Source organism: Phyllopteryx taeniolatus, chromosome 12 (genome assembly GCF_024500385.1).
Source record: "Phyllopteryx taeniolatus isolate TA_2022b chromosome 12, UOR_Ptae_1.2, whole genome shotgun sequence".
Taxonomy (NCBI): Eukaryota; Metazoa; Chordata; class Actinopteri; order Syngnathiformes; family Syngnathidae; genus Phyllopteryx; species Phyllopteryx taeniolatus.
Genome location: NC_084513.1, coordinates 2,511,072 through 2,530,128, shown reverse-complemented (window position 1 = coordinate 2,530,128; position 19,057 = coordinate 2,511,072). Strand labels below are relative to the sequence as shown.

General features: G+C 40.8%; 1 protein-coding gene across 1 annotated transcript in view; it reads right to left on the bottom strand.

The window, feature by feature from the left end:
• The window catches only part of plcl1 (phospholipase C like 1), a 104,939-nt gene that overhangs the window by 50,377 nt on the left and 35,505 nt on the right, over window positions 1–19,057 (bottom strand). The window lies entirely within an intron of this gene.

Sequence of the window (19,057 nt, the reverse complement as noted above, 5' to 3'; positions counted from 1 at the left end):
GGTGGTAGTTGTGGCATTTGGAAATTACTATGACTAACAGAAAAAAAATGTTTGACCAAATATTGCGTCAACAGGAAATAATAAAATATTGTTTGAATGTATTCTGTTTGCGTAACTGTTTCCAAAATGGTAGCAATCATATACAGGCACATCTAAAAAAAAATACAAATTGTAAAAAAACTCAATTGATTTCAGTGCTCATACATATAGTCATTAAACACTTGGGAAAATACTTTTCAGAGGGCAAATTCCTGCCTAAATTGGCCACCGATTGTGGGAACGCTAATAAACACTCCATCATGTTATACGATTGTCCCTGCATTTGATTACAGTATTATCCTTTCTTATGTTGGATAATTGCCTGATGATTTACTGGCGACCAGTCTAGGGTTGAGTCTGCCTTTTGCCTAAAGTCGGCTGGGATAGGCTCAAGCTGACCCTGAACAGGACCTACACTCGACTTTATTAAAAACACCCAAGAAATTGTGGTGGCTATTGGGGAGGCTGTAACAGATTAATGGCATTTCAATTTATTTCAAAGGGGATTTGATATATGAGTAAATCGAGTTACGAGCTTGGTCATTAAAAATTAAACTCTTAAGTAAAGATCATAAATGTATGCCAATGATACTGAAAACATTGCTTATCTCATTTGTATCTGCACCTTCATCTGGATTCGCATGAGACTGTGCAGATGTACCTAATGTTACGTCCCAACCCAGGATATTTTTTTCATCCATTCATATTTTTACTTTTCCGGATCCAGTCTCCCACTTCCAGCCTTCGCTCCACTTCGCTCGTCTCTCCACTCCCATCTGCTCTCTGACTCTTTCTTCAGGCGGTGACTAAGCTGTGAAGCCAACGACCAAATTGCAGATGAACTATCCAAACAAATTGCCATGGGGTGGGAGAGAGAGAGAGCGAGAGAGAGAGAGAGAGAGCGCAGGGGGCAGACCCTAAGAGCAGCCAGTGGATTAGAACCCATTGGCCCTCTTTGGACAAAAGCCGAGTGCTACTGTATATTAGCGACTTTGCCAGGCCACGCTCATAGTTTCCTGGGTGGCGTTGTGTGTCGTGCACGGGAATGTCAATGCAAAAATATGCGACACACACACAAACACAAACTCTGGATTATCAGCCTACAGCCACAACATCAATGTTCCCAAACGTCCGAGGCCCTAAGCATCAGCAGCCAACCAGGCCGCACACACTCGGTCCACCTAAATACGCGCTGACCTGTTTTCACTAAGCGTGTCTGTCCGGCCCCGTCTGGTCAACTTGTTGAAAAGACGTTTTCTGGGACGCTTACGTGAACAGAGGCAAACAGCCCTCATCCATTGGAAATCCATACGTTTGTGTAGCCGGCATCAATTTACCCCGCAAGTAAAGTTACGATAATCTGTGTCTGCTTGAAGGTCTTGCACAAACGTTCCAGCTCAATAAGTCTTGATTCCGCTCTTCAAGTTGTTGCTTCTTGCTGCAAGGCCCCTGATCAATAACAGAGACTCAGGAATTCTTCAGGCCAGCACAATGCATGCTAAGTATTGACATGATGATAACAGAAAAAAATATATTGCTACCTCTCATTGAACAGTAACGATATTCCAGCAATCGCGATACATTAAAGCATCTTTCATCAAAGCGGACACGTTTCAGACCCATTAGCAATACGCGAAAATCTGCGATATAGAGACAAAATATGTTTTGAAGAGTTCTACCTCTTCCACACACTTGAAACACATTTAAACTTATTTTTAAAAACAAACTTTTTTTAAAGTATTTCTTAGCGCATGTTCTCACTCTTTCGCTCACAGTTTTCCAAATAAGTGGCCAAGCGTGCGTGATGAACTGTTCATTCATCACTCACAGTTGAAGTTAATTGTAAGACTGACACATAAAACAAGAGAATTAAACATTGTATATTTAAACACCAAAATGTTCAACCAAATTATATAATTTCCTCTCATTCTATAATGCTGAACACAATACAGGGGCTAACGACAATTAGCATAGGGTTTACGGTTATCATAAACCGTCAAACAACCACTACTTTAACAGACAAGGAGATGTAACGCATGCAAAAAGAGCATACAGCAATACTCACAGGCATCTATTCTCTCTGCTCTAAACAACGGCTAATACTGGAGTTTAGTTGGGGACCTTCTCAGCCTCTTCTTGTTATTTGTCTTCTATCACGCTGCAGCTCATCCAGCAGACTTCAATGGTGAACTCTAAATTGGGGCTTGCGTGTAAACTGTAAAAAATGTCCAGGTATTTCATTGCTGTCCAATGAAAAACATGTTCCAGTCCAAACTCTGTGACTTGATTTTTTCATTAAAATAATTTTGGGGGATACCATACAGCAGATATTTTTGCATAGTCACTGACGGTATCGTAGTTGGCTTGCCTGACTTGCAATGTGGAGTTCTGTGCCCACACAGTGACGGTGTGAATGGTTGTTTGTCTCTACAGTATTTGGGCCCTTTGATTGACTGGTGACCAATCCGAGGTATAGTCTGCCTTTCATCCCAAGTCAGCTGACTTCTATTCCATTCTAAATAAAAATGGATGGATGGAGGTTATTTATTGGACAGCGAATTGCCAGTTTGATTAATTAGCATCAGCTATTATTGTCACTGTGCCGTGGAAAACGTGTAAGTCATGTAAGTCCGAATTGTGTGACTTTCATTTTTTCTTAACATAGACATCTGTTTTTTTTGGGTGGGTTTTGCTATTTGAGGTGCTCCTCGACATATCACCTACCCTACAAGGAGACCGCGCCTTGGGTCTGCGTGTGACTCATCAGACAAGTTTGGAAGTTGGGAGGCAGGCCTTTTTGCGGGCTCACATCCGACCTTCATGTTGACATTCACACACGTTATCCAGAGTACACCGGAGGTGCATGAGCGTGCATGTTTCACGACTAAATCAAGTTGCTGGAGGTTAAATGTGTCTTATGTATGGCGGTAGTACATATTTAGTACTTGCAGACATGCTGGGGGAAAACACAAGCGGCAACATTTTGGTGTAGATCCATATAAAGGTGCAGCTGCAAGTAAAACGAATTAGTGTTGAAAAGTATGCGGACATGTAGGCCAAATTTTGATGCAGATACTTGTAGAATTTCAGCTAAAGCAGCCCCCCTAAAATGGAGAGTCTTAAGCATGGCCAATCTTGGAGGGATACCTGCTTCCAACAGGGGCTCATTTGGGCAAAGTCCATTTGTTTAAATGTATTTCATTTAAATGCATATGTTTGTTGACAGCTAAAGAATAAAACCAAAAACAAAATCACCTATAAAGGTTATAGTGGAGGTTTGGGTTCATCATGAAATTTCAGCGGCAAGCCGAATATGCCTAACTTTTTGTGAGTTGTGTATTTCCCCATTGAACTCCACTGTATTTTCTGTGTATTGGCTCTTGTATTGGATATCTGCCTCTTTCACGGTCATTGTATAATAGACAATCAAGCAATAGGTGCCAACAAACTGGAGTTCAAATGTGGTAATACTGCTCAGAGTTCCACAAAAATTGTTGTCAGAAGTGGGACACTCTGTCATGAGGCCATCTGTGGCATGCCCCGTTGGAAGGACCCTTGGGACAGTTGACCCCTGTGAGGGAAACCCCTAAATCTGGCTACCATGCCAAAGAGGTGTGCATATTCAGTGTAAAAGTCTCAAATGCGAGTTGGCAAAAAAAAAATGGAAATATGCTGTCAGAAGGTGGATGGACATATCCATCCATCCACTTTCTATTGCTATCTTCCTCGTTACAGTTGCTGATGAGCTGGAGACAATCCCAGCTGACTTTGGGCAAGAGGCAGGGTACACACCTGGATTGGACGCCAGTCAATCGCAGGGCATGCATGGATAACAAATCACATTCACACTCACATTCACGCGTCTGGACAGTTTCAGAGTCTTCAGTGAACTTAACAGGCATGTTTTTAGAATGTGGAATCCATCATACCTGTGGAAAAACAACAACAACAAAAAAAACACGAAAGCACAAGGAGAACATACAAACTCCACGCAGAAGGGTGTGAGCTGAAATTCAAACCCCGAACCTCAGAACTGTAAGGCAGACATGCTTAAACACTAACGCACCACGCTGCCCAGACAGAATATAAATTGGGCCTAATTAGACTGCACATGTGTAATTGTTATGATGAAGAACGAACAATTGCTCTGCCATCTTTTAATACGCATCCACCTGGAGTAGAGTGAATGAAGGAGATGAAAAGAGATGTGTGGACTGCGCGGCAGAAGGCAAGCAAGAGGTGATGTCAAAATAAATAGAGAAAGGACAATGGGTCATTGTCGTGAACTTGGAGCAGATCTAGACAGCAGCTGGCTCTACACTCAGGATGAATGAGTTCACCACACACATAGACTCAAACAGACGTGTCTTGTTATTCTTGAAAATTACTTTACCAGTGGGGGGGGGGAGAAAAAAAATGAATGCTGGCCAGGTAGAGCGCATTTCTGTTAGTACGATTTAATAGGAACCCCTGCATGCAAAGCCAGTCCTAGTCAATGTGGTGTCCTAGATGGGATTTTGATTTATAAAAGCCTTTTTATAAGTAGTAGTTTTTAACATTGTCTTTAATTCTAAAGATAACATGCCACACAATTTAGTATAGAAAATAGAACATTTTCCTCATTTCATTACTGTATCGTTACTGCCAAACAAATCATGCCAGCAACATCTAACATCTTACAACATCTAATGGGACAAACCAAAAGTAGCAACACCCTGACCTCGCTTTCCCCCATTTTCACCCCTCTTTTTTTCTTCCCTGTGTTCTGGACAGTTTTTGGTCGTTTTGTTTCCAGAGTTCTCTGGGGTCACATCTATAAATTTCCCTCTACCCCAACAGAGAGCGAATAGTATACCAATCGGCAGGAGGCGGGGTACACCCTGAACTGGTTGCCAGCCAATCGCAGGGCACATATAAACAAACAACCATTCAAATGAGGCTGTCACTGTTTTAACTTTTTAGTTTAACATTAAATAAGTGATCTATTTACATGTTCTTATTGCCCTTTAACTAACTCTAATGTGCGTTTATTGTTGTGTGTTGCTGTCTGGGTGGTTGTGAGAGCAAAAAGTGTTCTGTTTTGCTTAGCACTGTTAATTCTGAGGGGCTTTGAATGCATACCTCCGCACACTGTGAGGAAAGCGGGAAACAGAGAGAGCTTCGAGGTGAGGTACTGTTCATAATTGCACCTTGCATCTCTTCTTTTATTTCATTGGTTATATGAATTTCTTTCTGATTTTATTTTAATATAATTGTATTAAAATTGTGTACAGCTGGGATAGGCTCAAGCACGCCCGTGACCCTAGTGAGGAGAAGCAGCTCAGAAAATGGATGGATGGATGTCTTGAAGGTGAATCCCCCCCCCCTAAAAAAAACAATTTAAAATAATATTTTCACCGGATTTCTGGCACCCCCTTGAGGCAGCAGCGCCCTTAGCATTTGCTAACCCCGCCGACCTTGTCCGCATGAGTGGCATTTGAGGGCTAACGTTCGCAATCAGAGGTCATTGATTTTAGACAACAAGGGGGAGATAATGTCGCGCTATCTGGCTACCATGCTAACAATCGTGGCTCTTTGTTTTCACGGCCACTGTATAATAGACTTTGTTAGAATACTATTGAATATACTGTACCTCTTGTGCAACCCCACACATTTAAAGAAGGAGGTTATTTTTCCGTCAGATAGCATGAAACATATCGACAACGGAAACTCGTACGCCACGTACTCGTTCTACCGAAAATGCTGTGCAGATGGTCCATTTAAGTCTTCAATTAAACTCTTTTTGAAATGTGGGAGAAGTACCCAGATAATACACTGGGATAGGCCACCATGCTGCCTAACAAAAATACAGTAAAATGTAAACAATTATTTTCCTTGGCTAGTTTTTCTGGATTTTTGCTTTGCAAATGAAAGTTTAATGAATGTAATGGGAAAAAAAATAACAACACGACAATAAAATCGAAGCCTTCTGTTGAGTCGCGATAACCTTCAACAATCTCTCAAATGAAAAATGTGAAAATCCATTTACAGCTATGACACACACACACACACACACTTCAATTTCCATTCACTGAGTAACTAGTTGTTAACCTTGTGCATAAATCACACACATGGCTGACACACCCCCTGCCAACACCTGGCCGTTGCGTAATTCTGCTCCCAATCGGATCTCATGATTTGATGCCATAAATCCGGCTAATGATCTGCGGGCATACTGGCGGCAGATTAACTCAATAGATTACCGCTACAGGCGGACGCTAATCCAGTGCTACTGCGCATGCCACCGGCGCCAGCACGACAATAATGCTCTGTTTTGATTGACATGTGGATATTTGGCTTCCATTGTTGGGTCAGAATATTAGGAACAGATCTCATTGTGAAGCACAACAAACAGGGACCGTAAACAGATGGTTACACGAATACCTTTCTGTCAGCGTCAATAAAACTGAGCATTTGTATCTTTGTAAAGGCATACAAAGGACAAGGCAGCAGCTCTCCATGACTTCAATATTTATCTTCGTCTTCCTCCCCCTCTTCTCGTTACTCCTTCCTCCTTCTTTTCTCGTTACTGCTCAAGAACGGCGGTCACCCCCGACAACCGTCTCCCTTCTTCCACTCTGTACTAGTATATCAAGTCTCTGTTATTGTCTCATCCATTCCTTCCTTTGCCCGACCCTTCCTCCATCACACCATCCAAGCATTAACATTCTCCAGGGAGGCCCTATGGGGGTTTGGGAGAGGGTCTTTTTTTGGATTGTGCTCACCGAGGGGGGCCCTTATTCCGAGAGATGACACACTTCCAAGTCAAGAGGACGTTTGTTACGTAACAGCGTCAAGCTCGTCTGACTCGAACTGATATCTACTGTGTGTGCACGAGTGGAGCGACAGAGGGAGAAGATTAAAGCTGGAATGAATGGCGATGAAAAGAAGGGAGGAAGCAGGGAAAGATTGAGGGAGAAAATGACAGAAGAGCAGAAAAAGACGATAAACGAATGGTTCAAAACTACAGGATTTGGACATTTGGTGTAGATGCAGATTAAGGTGCATTGTGTAGTGGAACTACACAATGTTTTCGAAAATTTGTAACGCAAAGTCTAATTACATTTGATTACATTTTGATTACTTTTCTTAATTTGGAATGAATGCATGACCCTTGAATGTTTCCTCTCGGGAAAAAAAAGTGAATTAAAACCATACAGTAGGTCCTTATTTTGGAATTAACCACATATTTGTTCTTTACACAATAACAAACTGATAATAAAACATGATGAAACGTAAATAACAGAAGGTGTTTGTTGAATTATAGCTATACAGCATGTGGAAAACATGATACCATGTTGACCTATTGATAAATGTGTGCAATTTAAACCTACTGTACAGAGATAGTGATGGCACAAATGCTCCATAAAAACTGTTCAAAAGTCAATGTTCTTTTGTGTTCACAATATCAACTATACATTATGAGTCGAACCTGATGTAATCTTTTCAAAATCTCAGCTAAACTCATAAAGATTGCACCGAAAGGTGGCGCTTCAAAGTCATATTTGGAAAAACCATGTCATGTTTGAGGCTAATTGTTAGTCTACATTTGACTTGATCACACTGTTCTTGCATCAGAAGTGATATGAAAACGAAAGCTGACTTTTTCCATCATCATCATTTAACCTGCTAGGCATGAAAAGACACGCGGAAGGTTGGCACTTCTTCCCCATTTTATTGAAGACTATGTGCAGTTAAAGCTAGAACTATAAGTTAGTAAGCTACATACCTATAGATGTGTCCTCAGGTTCGACATTGACTGTTTTGACATCGACAGCACCTTAACTCTTTGCATTGGACGAAAATGATTGGGCCCAACAGAGGAATGTCTTGTGTGCCACCGACATTCTTACTGCTCAGCTGACTGCCATACCATTAACAAGTCGATTCGCGGAAGAACAGCACATGACCAGAGTGAGCCAACCGCACGTGTCGGCTATAGAAGGCAGATGTTGATACGAAAAAAGCTGCAGTATTTGATAAATTCGTTGCTTTGCGGCTATTTTTCAAATGTAACTCAAACTGAAATCGGGAACATTTCCAAAGGCAACTGCAGTTTAATTACACATTATAATTATCCTATTAAATTACATAATCTCGTTACATGTAATTAGTTACACCCCAACACTGTTAACAGTTTATAAAGGTTAAATGATGCTAACAGTTTGACTAACTTGTTAAACTTTTCGGAAAACTCCACAATTTCCTCAACTCGGTAAAACAAATTTCTTTTGGTTTGTTTCCTGAGTATGAATATGAGCATCAGTTTATTCACGTACATCAAAACCAACAATCTCAATAATTTGTTAGCAACGTGCCTTTTCTTTGCCTTTTGAATTTCAAAAGGAGATAAGATTTTCGCCATAAGCCAATATACGGTAAGTGTGTATTTTGCAGTTAACAATGCCAATTTCCATGCTTCCTGAATAAACCTCTCTTCAGCCCGACCGAGCCAAGAAGCCCTTAGAGAGCTTCCTGAGCTTTAAGGCCTTGTAGGGCAATCACTTCATCAATGGAGTCAAATAAGGGACAGTTAATCAGTTTGCATACTAAAATAAAACAACAGTCCAGACTGCTATCGGAGCGCCGTGTGTTCGTGTGTGGGTGGGTGGGAAGGAGCGCACACGAAGATGAGTTGGATGTGAGCCATGTATGCTTCAGAAAAGGAGACGTTTGCTAAATGGCCTGATGAATCTTTCACACAAGATGAGGCACAGATGAAGACAGAGAGAAGTTGAAGAATGAAAAGCAGAAAGAGTAAGATAAATAATTGACTGTAAGGTAATTAGATGGCAGGGGTTGAAACTGAGCACATGCACTGTGATAACATTTTCACATTTTAAAGGGTGTTTTTGAGGGATAAGACAATTTACACAAGTGATGCAACAGCAGATGATAAAAATCTTTTTAAAAAAAAAATACAAATTTCACCACTGCTTGCCCGTGTCCTTGTTACACAGCATAACATGGAGCAGCAAGTCTGGCAGACACCGCCATTACTGACCCAGACAGCAGTTATGTAATCGTATCCAAAAAAAAAAAAAAACATGCACTCTTCTGAGCCAGGTCACAATCACCCATACACAATACAATGTTGATTCTGTAATAAAATTCTACTTCCACACCCGACAAATGACAACTGCTGGCGAGCAATTTCAGGTGAAGGACAGCCTTTAATTAATAGTCTGCATAGACGTCTTTTTCCTTCCCATAGCTGACGTCACGCTGTCCTTCTTTAGAGTTCAGAAAGAATCCACAGTGCCTCTGTTGGTTGCAGCCAAGTAATACATTCCATTTTGACTCAGTTATTTTAAGAATTAATCAACAATAACTTCCACACAATCTACGGACTTCTTAACAATTCATTTCTCATTTAACTGGTATTTTTTTAAATAATGTTTCTCTGGGGTCACTGATGGTGTAGTGGTAAACTCGCCTGACTTTGGTGCGGGAAGCGTGGGTTCAGTTCCCACCCAGTGATGGTGTGAATGTGAGTGTGAATGGTTGTCTGTGTCTATATGTGCCCTGCGACTGACTTGCGACCAGTTCAGGGTGTAATCCGCCTTTCGCCCGAAGTCAGCTGGAATAGGCTCCAGCGACCCATTGATCCTCACCAGGATGAGCGGTCTTGAAAATGGATGGATGGAGGGATGTTTCTCTGGCTTTCTACAGATGTTCAGAACCTCTGTGTCCATTTACGAACACAATATAAAGAGACCACAAGGAGTATTGCACACCTGCCTTGACTTGACTCGCATATGATTTTAAGTGATATCCCATTCTAAATCCAGATTGTTTATGATGATGTTGGTCTACCCTTTGCACCTATAACACCAACTCTTGTGGGACGGCTTTCAACAAGGTTTAGGAGTGGCTTTATGGGAATTTTTGCCCATTCTTCCAGGAGCATATTTGGAAGGTCATACACTGATGTTGGATGAGTATGCCTAGCTCTCTGTCCACTCGAAATCATCACAAAGATGTGATAACGGATTGAGGGCAGGATTCTGTGCAGGCCAGTCAAGTTCATCCATACCAAATTATCACATCCATGTCTTTATGGACCTTGCTTTGTGCATTGGTGCACAGACATGTTAGAACACGAACGACCAAAATCTATTGGTATGCTGAAGCATTCAGAGTTCCTTTCACTGGACCTCAGGGGCTAATATTTTGGACCTTTCCAACAGTTTGGAGATGGCCCCTTCCCGTTCCAACATTACTGTGCATCAGTGCACAAATCAAGGTACATAAAGACACGGATGAGAGAGTTTGATGTGGATGAACCTGACTGGCCTGTCCAATCCTGACCTCAACCCTATAGAACGCTTTTGGATGAATTTGAGCGGAGACTGAGAGCCAGGCCTTCTCTTCCAACATCAGTGTGTAACTTCACAAATGTACTTCTGAAAAAAAATGCTTATTAATTCCCATAAGCACACTACAAAACCTTGTGGAAAACCTTCCCAGAAGAGTTTAAGATCTTATAACTGCAGAGGGAGGACCAATGTCATATTAAACCATATAGATTAAGAATGGGATGTCACTTAAATTCATTTATGAGTCAAGGCAGGTGAGCGAATACTTTTGGCAAAATAGTGTACTTTTTAAGATTAGTTTTACCCCTACCCACATGCACATTTAAACCTATTAAAGCACACTTAAACTTATTAGATCGCACTTTCTAAAGCCATGGACAGGCTCATGTAAATTAGCATAGGAGACATTTTCTGCCTCTTCTTCTTGTGCTTAATGACACTGCATCTACAGTAGAGCTCAAAGCTAAATGGTACACCACGCCACTAGACTGAAGGCAAGCAAATATAACTTCAGACTTGCCTCTATACTGTAAAAACCCATAAAATAAACAGCCGCATAAAAATCTGCGATATAGCGGGGGCGCAAAGGATGAATCACGACACAGCGGGGGTTCACTGTACTGTCAAATGTTGCAGACAGACAAAGCAACACATCATGCAAAAAGTAGATACCTTCATCAGAAATGACAGAATCTCTCTTTTGTTTTTTAATCTATGTGTTATTTTTACTTCTGGTGCTAGAAGGCTGCTGTCAGTCGAGCATGAAATGAAATAAGGGAGTTTGGCGGCGCTTGCATTAGGCGAATGCTTTCCTGTTTTTTCTTCGAAGGACATGTCTCCAATGTGCGCTAATGGCAATGCTGAAAACAAACGGGAGTGTGCGGTGAAATGATCGCAAAGACAAAAGCCGAAGCCCTTTGTGCAGACTGTGAAGCAAACGTCTCAATGTAATAATGACATTGATGTTCCCTACAATCTGCGGGATAAGGCATCGCACTCTGACCTCATTTCCCATTGAGAAGCAAAAGATGAAGAAGAGTGGAAGTTGCCGCTGTTCTCTGTTCTTTACATAAGGGTGAGCTATCTTGGCGTGTGATTAGTGCCGAATGAATGCAGCATATAAAACTGCCATTGGTAGTTGAGTGGTGCCGTCATGACATTAATTCCTACTCTAAGCCCCATTCACACCCTACAATTGACTGGTCAACTGGGAAGAAAATTGCATTTATTGTGTTGTAGTTTACATAACGGACTTCGCGTGGGCTCAATTCCACCTTGATGCTTCATTGTGCTGTCACTCTGTGGTTGATTGGCAACTCGACCAGCGTTTAGTCTATAGCCATTTGAATAAAATCACTTCGGATAAATTCCAGGGTATAGAAAACAGATGAATGGAAGTTTTAATAGACTCTTTGCTGTGTGGGTCTTTGCTTTTTGCATGTGAACAACTGCGTTATTTGTGCTCTCTGAGGTTTCATCAAGGAGAGGCAAAGCTAATCAAGCAGATTTAAGTGAATCATCTCGGCTGTTAATAACCGCAGCTCCAAGCGGGCCATTCATATGACGCACGAATGGTGTGATGAATGTAGCGGTGAAGGGATAAGCATGATAAAATGATGAGAAAAGAAGGTGGGCCATGGACTTGACGGGTGACCAAAGCGAGACAAGGGAGCAGGAGGTACCAATGCAGCTGGCATGAAATAGATGATGACAAATCCTACCTGAACAGAATTACTGACAGCGAGTCGTGAAGACAGATAGATCTACAGTATATATATACACACACACACACATAGACACACAATCATGCTACGACTATAAAAAAACACATTATGCTTTTTTTCTTGGCTCTCTGTCATGAAATCAGACAAAACGTTTCCTGTTTTAGATCAACTGGGAGTACCAGTTTGTCTCGTATTTGCTAAATGCCACAACAGTGAGAGGAATTTTTTAAATGACAAATATATACAATAGATAATACAGTCAAATATATATATATATATATATATATATACACACACACACACACGGCGGCACAGTGGATGACTGGTTAGAGCGTCAGCCTCACAGTTCTGAGGACCGGGGTTGGATGGATATATATACACACACACACATAGATCCTGCGATTGGCTGGCGACCAGTTCAGGGTGTACCCCGCCTCTCACCCAGAGTGAGCTGAGATAGGCGCCATCAGACCTACGACCCTACTGAAGATAAGCAGTTAAGATAATGGATGGATGGATATGCATAGATCAGTTTACACTTGAGACTATGTGAGTCCCAGGATGCACATGAATGGAAACAATGAGACCCAGCCCTGGAGTGCCTGCAATTTATCATCACAGAGTACAGATTCTGTAAGCTAATCGTCCGCTATATAACGGTTGTTGCTTTTTATTTGTACAATTTGTACAATATTTTTGTGTTATCTATTGCTCTTGCTCTCGCTCAATATATTATATTTATATATATATTTGTCAATATGTTTCAGCCAGCCACAATAGCAAAATTTTAAGAACTATATATTTTCGCAAAAGCTACCACAATAAACAATAGTATTGTTGAAGTGTTTTTATGCCACTGACATATTCATATTATAGAGTGTAATATTTCAAGTGCATCCTTTTAGAGAACAATTAACTTTCAATTCTAAAGAACACTGAACATTGGCATTGTAATGTAGAACAATAAAAAAATATATATATGTCTTTGATCAATAAAAACTATAAATAAATCAGTTTTCAAAAATTGGTATAGAGTCATTAACCCACTAAAGAGGCCCAAAAAATGTCTTAAAGCCTGGCAAATTTAAATGAATTTAAAAAACACCATGTATGTACTCGAAAGCATTTGGGCTTTGTCACTGTTTTTAAATCAGATGTCATACATTTTAATATCACTGTTATTTGTTAGTCTTTGTTTTTTGTATGAATGTTGTCGTGTTATGTACTGTATAATTTCTGTTGCCTGTATAATTTCCGCTGCCTCTTGGCTTTTGAAAAATAGATTTTATCTCTCAATAAGCTTTTACCCGTTTAAATAAAGGATGACTAAAATGTAAAATAAGGCCCGCTCTTGAGCTGCTGGACTGTGATGTTAGACCTTTTACCTGGCAATCAAATGATGCTGAAAATGTGTTCGATGAAGTCTACTACAGCCTGAATATTGATAACATGTGCCGCTGTGGTTATGGTTTAGAAACAGTTAACTTTCCCATATATGTGTGTGTGTGTGTGTGTCTGTGTGTGTGTGCGCTGAGATTTTAACGATGTTGCTGCGGTCGAGTGAGCTTTTCAGCTCCAGCCCTTAGCTCGCTAGCTCGTTAGCCTGCAGGCTAGCGAAAGTTAACTTTCACTTTGTCCCAGCTATGTGCATCTACGGAGCAAACGCCGTTGTTCCAACGGCTTGCTGCGTCGTGACCGGCGTGGCGGGTGTTACCACATCAATTAAGATTTATCAAGTCCAGAAAAAACGCCTTTGTCCATTGTACGGAATGATAGCCCGCCCTACTCTGCCTCTGATTGGCTAGCACTAAGAGAGGATTTGTACTTTTGATTTGCTGTGTGTGGAAGCTCTTCACCACCACCACCACCACCACCACACACACACACACACACACACACACACACACACAAATTATTCCCAATTCTATAGCTTTATGATCTGATCATTGTGTTTCCCTTTTTTTCCATGTCGCGTATAATAGCTATTCAGTTGTGTTTTTCATTCTGATTGACATCAAAAAAGCCAAAGAAAAAGCAAAACCCCTGTGGAATGCATCCTTTCCATGCTGGTTTAAGATTCAACGGTGAGTGACACATGAATGGAAGCATGTTGGTGCGGGTGCGAGAGAGCGAGAGAGAGAAAAAGAGAGAGAGAGAGGCGGGGGAGAGCGATAATGAGAGAAAAGAGCTTGCAGCGAGGGCAGGTGTGTGCACACAGACCAAGGTGGCACCCGGTTGCTGCGGGTGCTACACTAGGGTAAGAGACACACACACACACACACATAGAACATGCATAAACACGCAAGCAAATGATGACCTGCTTGACAAAAATACAACTAAATATTACATAATATAATCTGCTTATGTAACGGAAATACATATGCACACACACACGGGACAAAAATGCAGGAAACGAGGTCACGTAACACAGCTGAATAGACTTAAACACAAGCAGTATTATAAATGAGTTATTGAAAATTTGCAGCACAATCATTAACAAAAACGAAAACAATCATCCGACCGGCTACGTGCGCTTTGTCCGACGACATCACAATCACCTAAATCCCCTGGCGACACAAACATTGGATAACAATTAGAAGTATTTAAGAGCATAAAACTTAAATCATACGATGACAAGGTACAAGGAGCAACATGCCGAGATAACTGGGAAACAAGTTTGAAGGTTTTTGAAAAGGATGGAACACTCTGTCGACCTCTCGCAGGGTCCCACTGTCAACACGGTCCTCCACAGCACTCGCCTCACAGTAGCAACCTAACACAAGCAAACTAATAGCCGTCACTCCAGCTAACTACCAAGATACGTACCTTCGTACGTGCCCTAACTTTGTACCTTTATAAGTTAACAATCAGAAAAGATACTAGTCTGACCTAGGAGCTTGATATCTGTTTAACGACAAGCTAATAGGCTAATGCAACCCAAAAGCTAGAGAAACTGGCAAACACAGCTAATCATTTGTTTGTTCTATTTGTTTTCTCATCAAAAATACAATAAGATGACAAACTAACACAACCAGACAAACAAAAGTAGTTGCCCGCTAACTCGCTAACCAATGGCTACATGGCTAGCAACAAGCTAACAGGCACATTCATCAGAACTCCAGCTAGCAACCTGTTAGCCATGTGGTAAGATAATTTTTTCTTGTTTTTTTTTTTACAGTAACAATAAAGGTGACACGCTAAAACAATCAGAAAGCTAGTGAAGTTGGCCCTTCAGCTTACAAGATTTTTAGCAATAAGCTAACACAGCCAGTCACGCTACAGCAGACCGGAGATATGACGAGGTAGATATGACACGCCCCTTTTAAGCTGCGTGCTGATGGCGATGCTAAGCTAGGAGCGTGAAAGCATTTCATGTGTGTGGACAGCAAGAAAACCAAATTTTTGGGTGCATTTTTTAAAACTTGAAACACACAACTGAATTGTATCCAGATCATTTTTATTTCTATTATAATAATTGTTTAGCTAGTAATTTGATTAATTCACTTGTAGAGCTCACCAGCTAATGTAACGAAGCAAAGATATTTAGCAGCGAGCTAACGTGAACACAGTCGGTCAAGCGAAAGCAGTCAGTCTTAATGCTAAAAACCTCAAATGCTACCACAACCAGATAAAATAAAACAGCCTAGCAGTGAACCAAAGAGTGCTCTTTTATTGACTGATTTATTGATTTACTTTTTTTTTTTAATTAAGGCTAAAAAGATAACCAGACATGCTTGAGCAGTCGGCGGTAATAACAAGGTATCTGTTTAGTAAGTGTGACTTCACTATATAAAAAATACCTTTCACATGTTTATGTAGTGTTCTTTTGCTTGGATTATTGGGCAAGCTACCTAGGTTTTGGAGCTACATGTGAAGATGCTTATAGCCCCTTAATTCACAACAAAATGGTGGCAAAAGGTAAGGACTATTATGATTATGTCCTACATAAGCGCCGTTATTTGTCATCGCTACGACCTCCTTATCAGCTTCCAACTCATTTGTGCTTTTTTTTTGTCCGCTTGCTATATCTCCTCAATGCACACATGACATCTGCTATTTATCACACGCACCATTAGACATACAAACACACATAGACTATATATAGAAAATAATGTCCCACAGGAAGTCCTGTGTGTGGCCATGTACGAGAATGTGACACACACACAAGCACTTGTAGAGCAAAAAGTCCTCCTTAATAAACACTTTCCAGCAGCATTGGTGCAAGGTGTCACGGGACAGCATGTCAGTGTACTAACTGTCATACAAGAGTAAAAATAAGCTAAGCATTATATAGTAACACTAAATGAAGACCAAAATAAAGTCAATAAATTACCCCTTAATCAACTCAGCAATTTCTTGAACTTAAATGGACTTTTTGACAAATTTCAATCAGGTTACCAAACTCATCACAGTACTGCATCAGCTTTTATCAAAGTGCTAAATGATATAAGGTTGAATACTGACTCGGGAAAGGTGTCAATTCTGGTCTTGTTGGATCTCAGTGCGGCTTTTGATACGGTAGATCCTAATATACTGCTGAATAGGTTGGAAACGTGAGGTGGACTAAATGGTACAGTCCTTAAATGGTTCAGGTCCTACCTGGAGGAAAGGAGTTATTTCGTAACCATTGGAACTGTTCAATCTCATCGAATGGCAATGACCGACCTATTGAGTCCCTCAAGGGTCATTTCTTGTACCCCTACTGTTCAGCCTGTATATGCTACCCTTGTGCCAGTTCTTCAGAAGCTTAATGTTGACCATCATAGCTCTGCAGATGATACGGAGTTATATCTAGCAGTATCTCCAGATGACTACGGTTCAATTGAGGTTTTGTGTCTAAAACAGATAAATACCTGAATGAGACAAAACTTTCCTTCATTAAACCACAACAAAATTGAGATAATTGTTTTTGGCAGTAAAGAAAAGAGGATTGCTGTTAGTAAATACCTGGAGTCACTCTCTTCAAAAATCAAAGACCAAGTCCGAAACCTTGGTGTACTGATAGATTCCGACCTGATTTTCAACAGCCATATCATATCAATTACTAAAACAGCCTTCTACCAGCTGAAGAACATATCCAGAGTGAAGGCTTGCATGTGCCAAGCCGTCCAGGAGAAGCTCATCCATGCTTTTATCTCAAGTAGACTTGACTATTGTAATGGTCTTCTGACAGGACTCCCCCAAGAGAGCATTAAACAGCTGGAGCTCATTCAGAATGCTGCAGCTCGGGTTCTGACCAGAACAAAGAGGTCAGAGCATATTACTCCAATTTTAAGTCTCTGTACTGGCTCTCAGTTAGCTTTAGAATAGATTTTAAAGTTCTGCTCCTGGTTTATAAATCACATAATGGTTTCGGTCGTAAATACATCCAAGAGATGATAATCGAATATAAACCCAGTAGGGCTCTGACATCTACAGACTCAGGTCAAATAGTGGAGTCCAAAACAAACATGGTGAAGCAGCATTTCAAGTAGTTGTTATGCTGCACACAAATGGAATAAGTTGCCAATAGATGTGACATCAGTCCCAAGTGTGAGTGTTTTTAAGTCCAGGTTAAACACTTTTTAATGATCTTTCATGCACTGTATGTTGTTTTAATTGTATTTTTATTTTTCTCTTTGTTTTAAAGGTTTCTTTTTTTCTTTGTTTTTAAATGCTTTTAATCATGTAAAGCACACTGAGTTACCTGGTGTATGAAATGCACTATGTAAATAAATTTGCTTTGCTTTGCTTTGAAGATGCATGTTAATCATTGTTAACCACTGTATGTATACAGTAAACCCTGGCTATTTGTGGTGGATAGGGTCTGAGCGCTCCCACGAAAAGCAAATATTAATTAACACCCTCCAAAAAAGTTTATAATTGCCTACATATGCCACAAGATGGGAGCAAAAAAACTATCAACTTACTTTAACATAGGTTCTATTGACCAAGAGACTACAAAATGGCCCGAAAGTAATATTGTACTTTTTGTCTGCTTTAGCTTGAGTACAAAAAAAAAAGAATATAGGTGAGTTTTTTCATAAATAATGAAGCATAGGGTCCCAAAAAATCTGTAAAGATCTGAATTTGTGAATGCTGAACCACAAATACAGTATACATAAAAAGATATGATGTCATGATCTGTGCCCTGCAGTTACTTTTTGGAGTTTGGGTGGTGCTTTTTGCCTCGCTTTTGCTTCTCTCTCCAGCTATCATCACCTCCTCGCCCGCGCACCTGTTCTCAATCAGCACTCATCACTGCCTGCATATAAGCCTGCCAGATCCAGGGATCCAGCGCCAGAGTATTCACACTTGTCTGTGGTACACAGGCCGACTCTCAAGATCCCTTCTCTAAGTGCTTGATTTGATTACTTGGTTTCCCGCATTTGTACTGACCCTCTTGTGTTGTCCTCCGCCTCCAGTGTGCCTCCCGTGTCTCCTGCTTCGCTGCCCGCTCCAACCTCGCCGTAAAGCTCTTCCACCTGCTCACGCTCCTGCTTCCTGCACATTCCTTGTTCCTATGAACCACCATCACGCCTTGCATATACGAACCCTGAGCTACCCCAAATAAACCATTCTCCACTACTTCCTCCGCCTCCATCTGCTTTTGGGTCCAGTCCAATACCATACGATTACAAATTGTGATAAATGAACCATTAACTTTGATGACAAGCTACAGAAAACGTGTGCTTGAGTCTTTTAACGTAAACTAAATGTAGCTGACTTTATGCTGTTTTTCCTGTTCTTTTTCATTTCTTTTTATTATCCACCCATCCATTTTAGATTGAGCTTGTCCACAATCAAATTAATCGAGTCACAAACTGATCATCTTTGTGTTTCGTCAGAATATGGCATTTGCAAACATCTTTAACATTGAAAAACAATTTTCAACATTTTTGCCCATTTTCTGACATGTTACAGTCCGAACCAGGAACTGACTCATAACACTGGTCA